The sequence below is a fragment of the Pseudophryne corroboree genome, chromosome 3 (assembly GCF_028390025.1).
Source record: "Pseudophryne corroboree isolate aPseCor3 chromosome 3, aPseCor3.hap2, whole genome shotgun sequence".
NCBI lineage: Eukaryota > Metazoa > Chordata > Amphibia > Anura > Myobatrachidae > Pseudophryne > Pseudophryne corroboree.
Window position 1 is genome coordinate 658,577,505 of NC_086446.1, and position 8,300 is coordinate 658,585,804.

The following is an 8,300-nucleotide window of genomic DNA, read 5'->3' on the forward strand; positions in this document are numbered from 1 at the left end:
AACAAACCCAAAGTCTGTTGTACATATTTCAACACCAACTGTCCCGATTTTCGTGGGACAGTCTAATTTTTTAGGGACTGTCCGCTGTCCCACCCGCAGGTTGCAGTATCCCAAAGGCCGCAGGTAGGGGGGGGGGAGTTGGCAGTTAGGAGGCTCCTGTCACTCATTGCGTCTATTAACAGTTCTCACTTTGGTAATTAATTAAGCCACAACCACACACTCTCTCATTTGTTGGAGTATTACTACTGCCACACCTCACTGGACACGCCCAAATCCGTCTGATCTTGGAAGCAAAGCAGTGATAGGCCTGATCAGTACAAGGTGGGTGACTCCATTGGAATATCAGGTGCAGTAGATATATATAAACACCCACAAACAGCAGAAGTGGTGGAGAAAGCACTGGCCCTACCTCTATTCTTCTTATAGGCCCTACACACTGGGCGATATCACTCAAAGATATGAACGATCTCGTTCATTAATGAATGAGATAACGATCATATCTTTGAGTGTGGAGGCACCAGCGATGAACGATGCGCGGCCCCGCGCTCGTTCATCGCTGGTGCCCCGTTGGCTGTGCATGCAGGCCAATATGGACGATCTCGTCCATATTTGCCTGCACTTCTATGGAGCCGTGTGACGGGGGAGTGAAGTAACTTCACTCCCCCCGTCACTGCCCCCTCTGCCACCGGGTCGCCCGTCGGTCGTATCCGCCGTCGGGCAGCGCGGCGGATCTTTAAATGTGTAGAGCCCTTTACTCTTTCCAATACTATCCTATCTCCTATCGAGTATAAGGAGAGAAATATCTTACTCAGCATTGCAAACCAAGGTATTCATCATCAAATTATAAATTATCTCAGCCCAAAAATTATATATACTAAGAAAGCTATTATATGTACTAAAAATGGAGGTATTTATCAATATTACTTAGAAACTATTTTGCCTCAGTATTATACATACCAAGAGAGCTATCACAAAGAAGTGTATCATTATAAGAAATTTTGTTTGAATAATTGAAGATATAAGCACTTCCAATCATTGTATTTGTTTTTTAATATTTTCACCCAGGTGCATTTGAATTCCAAATGGGAAAATAATCTATGCTTACACTGGGTAATCAAATCCCTATGTGAGCAATTTTCTGTTCATTAATGGGTGATCATTGTTATATAAAGGTCTGTACATTATTTTAAGATACATTTTGATAAAAGTAAAGTTTTAACACAATTTATATTACGCAAAAAGTGCCCCAACACAGAGTCTCTCTTTTCCCTTAAAAAATTACCACATGTATTACTGACTCTGGGAGCACCACCAACCTATATATATATATGACCAATACCCCGTTCAGGGGATTGGTTTTGATTGTTCTCTATTGTTGGTGTTTGTTGAAGGTATATATACAATCCTTCACAAGAGTAAGTCCAGTGCTGCCTCCAACCCCTCTAAGTCTATTAACAGGAGACAGAGGGACTGCAGGTCACGGAGCACAGGGCATTCCCCCTCAGTGATGAAAACAGACGGCATGGCAGTTGGTCGTGGCATTCCCGTGAAGCCACACCCCCTTTTAAAAAGACCACATGCCCTTTTTGGGAGGGCACAGCTTCGCCACGCAGAGGAGTCTAAAATATTAAAAGTTGGTAGGTATGCTATACTGTATACAGTGAGGCAAAAAAGTATTTGGACAGCCACCGATTGTGCAAGTTGACCCACTTAAAAAGATGAGAGAGGTCTGTAATTTCCATCATAGGTACACTTCAACTGTGAGAGACAGGATCTGGAAAAAAAACTAGGAAATCACATTGTATGATTTTTAATAAATTTATTTGTATATTCTTGCGGAAAATAAATATTTGGACAATCAAAAAGTTTAACTCAATACTTTGTAATATAACCTCGGTTGGCAATTACAGAGGTCAAATGTTTCCTGTAGTTCTTGGCCAGGTTTGCACACACTGTAGCAGGTATTTTGGCCCACTCTTCCATGCAGATCTTCTCTAGATCTGTCATGTTTTGGGGCTGTCGCCGGGCAACACAGACTTTCAACTCCCTCCACAGATTTTCTATTGGGTTGAGGTCTGGAGACTGGCTAGGCCACTCCAGGACCTTGAAATGCTTCTTACGGAGGTCATTGTCATGTTGGAAGACCCAGCTACGTTCCATCTTCAATGCTCTTACCGAGGGAAAGAGGTTTTTGCCCAAAATCTCACGATACATGGCCCCATTCATCCTCTCCTTAATACAGATCAGTCGTCCTGTCCCCTTTGCAGAAAAGCAGCCCCAAAGCATGATGTTTCCACCCCCATGCTTCACAGTAGGTATGGTATTCTTGGGATGCCATTCATCATTCTTCTCCCTCCAAACACGGCGAGTGGAGTTTATACCAAAAAGTTTGATTTTGCTCTCATCTGACCACATTACATTCTCCCAATCCTCCTCTGGATCATCCAGATGGTCACTGGCAAACTTTAGACGGGTCTGGACATGTGCTGGCTTAAGCAGGGGGACCTTTCTGGCGCTGCAGGATTTCAGTCCATAACTACGTAGTGTGTTACTAATGGTAACCTTTGTGACTGTGGTTCCAGCTCTCTTGAGGTCATTGACCAGGTCCCCCTGTGTAGTTCTGGGCTGATTCCTCACCGTTCTCAAGATCATTGATACCCTACGAGGTGAGATCTTGCATGGAACCCAGGTCAAGGGGGATTGTCAGTGATCTTGTATTTCTTCAATTTTTTAATAATTGCGCCAACAGTTGATCTCTTCTCACCAAGCTGCTTGCCTATTGTCGAGTAGCTCATCCCAGCCTTGTGCAGCTCTACAATTTTGTCCCTGGTGTCCTTAGACAGCTCTCTGGTCTTGGCCATGGTGGAGAGGTAGCAGTCTGACTGTTTGAGGGTGTGGACAGGTGTCTTTTATACAGATAACCAGTTCAAACAGGTGCCATTAGTACAGGTAATGAGTGGAGGAAAGAAGAGCTTCTTAAAGAAGAAGTAACAGATCTGTGAGAGCCAGAAATCTTGCTGCTTGGTAGATGTCCAAATATTTATTTTCCACAAAAATATACAAGTAAATTGTTAAAAATCATACAATGTGATTTCCTGTTTTTTTTTTTTTTTCAGATTCTGTCTCTTACAGTTGAAGTGTACCTATGATGGAAATTACAGACCTCTCTCATCTTTTTAAGTGGGTCAACTTGCACAATCGGTGGCTGTCCAAATACTTTTTTGCCCCACTGTATATTAATTATTATACTAGCTGCACTACCCATTCTTCGCATGGGAGTTTCTGATTTTCACAGTTGTACATGAGTGTTAATAATTTGGTAAATCTATAGAGATGTAAATTTGAGACGTGTTAATGTAAGTAAATATTAATCCATGGTTCTTGGCATTAGCCAAGGAGCACCCTGTAGCAGATACGGTAGAAAGTGACAGGACCATTTTTGTAGTCTATTAAATTCTACACACTGGAGGTGCAATCCAAATTTTGATCCGATTGTCTGTTTGGGCGTTATCGTTCATGCAACACAAACCATGCATGACGTCATTATGGCACTTCCCTTTTCATCCCCTTAGGGGAGGTTTCTTAAAATACTAGTTTTCCTATTTCCCACCTGAAGAATACCTACAGTATGTTAAATTTCAGCTTCCTAACATATCGGGAAGTAAGAGTATTAGCAGTGTCGGATGGATTCAGCACGGGGGGGGGGGAGGGGTAGGGGCACCAAGGCATGTGCCCCCCCTGTCGTTTAGGAGATTTTTTTTTAAATGTTAATTCAAATAATGCTACTTGCTCCCCCCAGCAGCATCTACCTTGGTGGTCCAGTGGTTTCTGCGACTACTGCCGTGGCTACGCTCTGACTTTCACTGTCAGGACAGCAGCGGATATGGCCTTTTTATGACACGGTGCCGCGGTGGGCACCCTCATGGAGCAGTGAGAGGCGCCTCCGGAGTCTCAGGTGTCTGAGTGGCCACCAGTCTCTCCCGTCCCGAAGCTCACTGCTGGCGCCGTTATAACTGTAATCAAGGTGAGGTGACCGGGTTGCGGGTACTGCTGCGCTGGGAGTGTGCAGGGCTCTGGACCAGGGGACATCAGGGGAGGCCATGTGTCTCCAATCTAACTGCTGCTCACTCCCCCTCCGTGTGACAGGAGATATATATATACAGTGTATATATATATATTTAATTTTTATTTATTTATTTTTTTATTTTATTTTATTTGCTGCAGCACTTGAAAGGGGGCATATTCACTCCTTCAGTGGGTTGGGGGTATGTGCTCACTGTGCTGCTCTAGGTGCAGACATACTTACTGGTCCACTAGTGTGAGGGGTATGTGCTTGCTGCACTCCTTGAAGGGGGGGGGGGGCAGCGTACTGGTGATGGTAATGTGCTCCCTGAATCGGGCAGTACAGATGGTGTAGTGGTTAGCCCGATCGGTATGTATATCGTTTACTTCTCTATCACATGGGTGAAAATTATCTGGAAGAAAATCCCACAATAAATAATTATTTTCACTATAGGTCCAATATTGGTCTAGGTTTATCTTGATCTTTTAATAAGGATTCCGTCTGGAGATAATAGTCTCAGACACTTATTGGTATGTATATTATTTATTATCATTATTCACGTCACCTGCTCTACCTTCACTTTATAGTCTGGCACCATTAAAATAGCCACTAAATTTATTTTTTTTAGGTAATTATCATTTCAATTACTGTTCAAATTATGGATATTCATTTGTAATACGTTGTATCTAACCAATGGGTCTGGATGGTTATATATAATTATGTATTGTGAATATATTAAGTTATTGTACTTTTTGTTCGTTCAAATCTAATACCCCTGAGGAAGTCCTAAGGGACAAAACGCGTTGGGTTCTGCATCTGATCAAACCTAATTGGTGCATATTGGAATTCATGCATTTCAGATTGAATATCCATCCTGTATGGTGAAAATGTTATTAACACTGTGAAATGGAGAAAGTATTCTGTTTTATGAATAAATTTTTACTTAAAATATTTTGATTGTTTGTAAAAGAATAGCAATTTGTTAGCGCCCTCAGATTTGTTATATATATATAATAAGATTTTACTTACCGGTAAATCTATTTCTCGTAGTCCGTAGTGGATGCTGGGGACTCCGTAAGGACCATGGGGAATAGACGGGCTGCGCAGGAGACATGGGCACTTTAAGAAAGAATTTAGATTCTGGTGTGCTCTGGCTCCTCCCTCTATGTCCCTCCTCCAGACCTCAGTTAGAGAAACTGTGCCCGGAAGAGCTGACAGTACAAGGAAAGGATTTTGGAAATCCAGGGCAAGACTCATACCAGCCACACCAATCACACCGTATAACTTGTGATAAACTTACCCAGTCAACAGTATGAACAACAACAGAGCATCAGTTCAACCCTGATGCAACAATAACATAGCCCTTATTGCAGCAATAACTATATACAAGTATTGCAGAAGAAGTCCGCACTTGGGACGGGCGCCCAGCATCCACTACGGACTACAAAAAATATATTTACCGGTAAGTAAAATCTTATTTTCTCTAACGTCCTAGTGGATGCTGGGGACTCCGTAAGGACCATGGGGATTATACCAAAGCTCCCAAATGGGCGGGAGAGTGCGGATGACTCTGCAGCACCGAATGAGCAAACACAAGGTCCTCCTCAGCCAGGGTAACAAACTTGTAGAACTTTGCAAAAGTGTTTGAACCTGACCAAGTAGCTGCTCGGCACAGCTGTAATGCCGAGACCCCTCGGGCAGCCGCCCAAGAAGAGCCCACCTTCCTAGTGGAATGGGCCTTAACTGATTTTGGCAGCGGCAATCCAGCCGCAGAATGAGCCTGCTGAATCATATTACAGATCCAGCGAGCAATAGTTTGCTTTGAAGCAGGAGCACCAAGCTTGTTGGAAGCATACAGGATAAACAAAGATTCTGTTTTCCTGACCCTAGCCTTTCTGGCTACATAAACCTTCAAAGCCCTGACCACATCAAGTAACTCGGCATCCTCCAAGTCAGTAGTAGCCACAGGCACCACAATAGGTTGGTTTATATGAAAGGATGAAACCACTTTTGGCAGAAATTGTGGACGGGTCCGCAATTCTGCTCTATCCGCATGGAAAACCAGATAGGGGCTTTTATGTGACAAAGCCGCTAATTCTGACACACGCCTAGCCGAAGCCAATGCTAGTAGCATGACCGCCTTCCACGTGAGATATTTCAATTCCACCGTTTTAAGTGGCTCAAACCAGTGGGATTTCAGGAAACTCAACACCACGTTAAGATCCCAAGGTGCCACCGGGGGCACAAAAGGGGGCTAAATACGCAGCACTCCCTTAACAAACGTCTGAACTTCAGGTAGAGAAGCCAGCTCTTTTTGAAAGAAAATGGATAGGGACGAAATCTGGACCTTAATGGAACCCAATTTTAGGCCCAAAGTCACTCCTGACTGTAGGAAGTGAAGGAAACGGCCCAGCTGGAATTCCTCCGTAGGGGCATTCCTGGCCTCACACCAAGCAACCTATTTTCGCCATATACGGTGATAATGTTGAGCTGTCACGTCCTTCCTAGCCTTTATCAGCGTAGGAATTACCTTATCTGGAATGCCTTTTTCCGCTAGGATCCGACGTTCAACCGCCATGCCGTCAAACGCAGCCGCGGTAAGTCTTGGAACAGACAGGGCTCTTGTTGCAACAGGTCCTGTCTTAGAGGAAGAGGCCACGGGTCCTCTGTGAGCATTTCTTGCAGATCTGGATACCAGGTCCTTCTTGGCCAATCCGGAACAATGAGTATTGTTCTCACTCCTCTTTTTCTTATGGGTATAAGAGGAAGAGGAGAAAATACATAGACAGACTGGAACACCCACTGTGTCACCAGTGCGTCCACAGCTATCGCCTGAGGGTCTCATGACCTGGTGCAATACCTCTGTAGCTTTTTGTTGAGGCGGGATGCCATCATGTCCACCTGTGGTAGTTCCCACCGACTTGCAATCTGCGTGAAGACTTCTTGATGAAGTCCCCACTCTCCCGTGCCTGCTGAGGAAGTCTGCTTCCCAGTTGTCCACTCCCGGGATGAACACTGCTGACAGTGCGCTTACGTGATTCTCCGCCCAGCGAAGAATTCTGGTAGCTTCTGACTGAACCAGAACCGGTTGGTCGCGAAGCAGAGTCTCCGCTTGACGTACGGCGTTGTATACGGCCCTTAGTTCCAGGATGTTGATGTGAAGGCAAGTCTCCTGACTTGACCACAGACCTTGGAAATTTCTTCCCTGTGTGACTGCTCCCCACCCTCGGAGGCTTGCATCCGTGGTCACCAGGACCCAGTCCTGAATGCCGAATCTGCGGCCCTCGAGAAGGTGAGCACTCTGCAGCCACCACAGGAGAGACACCCTTGCCCTGGGGGATAGGGTGATTAACCGATGCATCTGAAGATGTGATCTGGACCACTTGTCCAGTAAGTCCCATTGAAAGGTCCTCGCATGGAACCTGCCGAAGGGAATGGCCTCGTATGATGCCACCATCCTTCCCAGGACTCGAGTGCAGTGATGCACTGACACCTGTTTTGGTTTTAATATGTTCCTGACCAGTGTCATGAGTTCCTGAGCTCTCTCTATCGGGAGATAAACCCTTTTCTGGTCTGTGTCTAGAATCATGCCTAGGAAAGGCAGATGAGCCGTAGGAACCAACTGCGACTTTGGAATATTTAGAATCCAGCCGTGTTGCCGTTACACTTCCAGAGAAAGTGATACGCTGTTCAGCAACTGCTCTCTTGATCTCGCTTTTATGAGGAGATCGTCCAAGTACGGGATAATTGTGACACCTTGCTTCCGCAGGAGCACTATCATTTCAGCCGTTACCTTGGTGAAGATTCTCAGGGCCGTGGAGAGACCAAACGGCAACGTCTGAAATTGGTAATGACAATCCTGTACCGCGAATCTGAGGTACGCCTGATGAGGTGGATAAATGGGGACTTGAAGGTATGCATCCTTTATGTCCAGAGACACCATAAAATCTCCCCCCTTTCAGGCTTGCGATGACTGCTCTTAGCGATTCCATCTTGAACTTGAACCTTTTCAGGTATATGTTCAGCGATTTTAAATTCAATATGGGTCTGACCGAACCGTCCGGTTTTGGGACTACAACATGGTCGAATAATAACCCCCTCCTTGTTGAAGGAGGGGAACCTTGACCACCACCTGTTGAAGATACAATTTGTGAATTGCAGTTAACACTATTTTTCCTCTCGTGGGGGGAAGCCGGCAGGGCCGTCGGTGAGGGGGCATCTCCTCAAAGTCCAGCTT

At 45.1% G+C, this 8,300-nt stretch overlaps 1 pseudogene; it reads left to right on the forward strand.

The window, feature by feature from the left end:
- Positions 1 to 240: 240 nt before the first annotated feature.
- Positions 241 to 358, forward strand: LOC134898395 (5S ribosomal RNA; annotated as a pseudogene).
- The last annotated feature ends 7,942 nt before the right edge of the window (positions 359 to 8,300 follow it).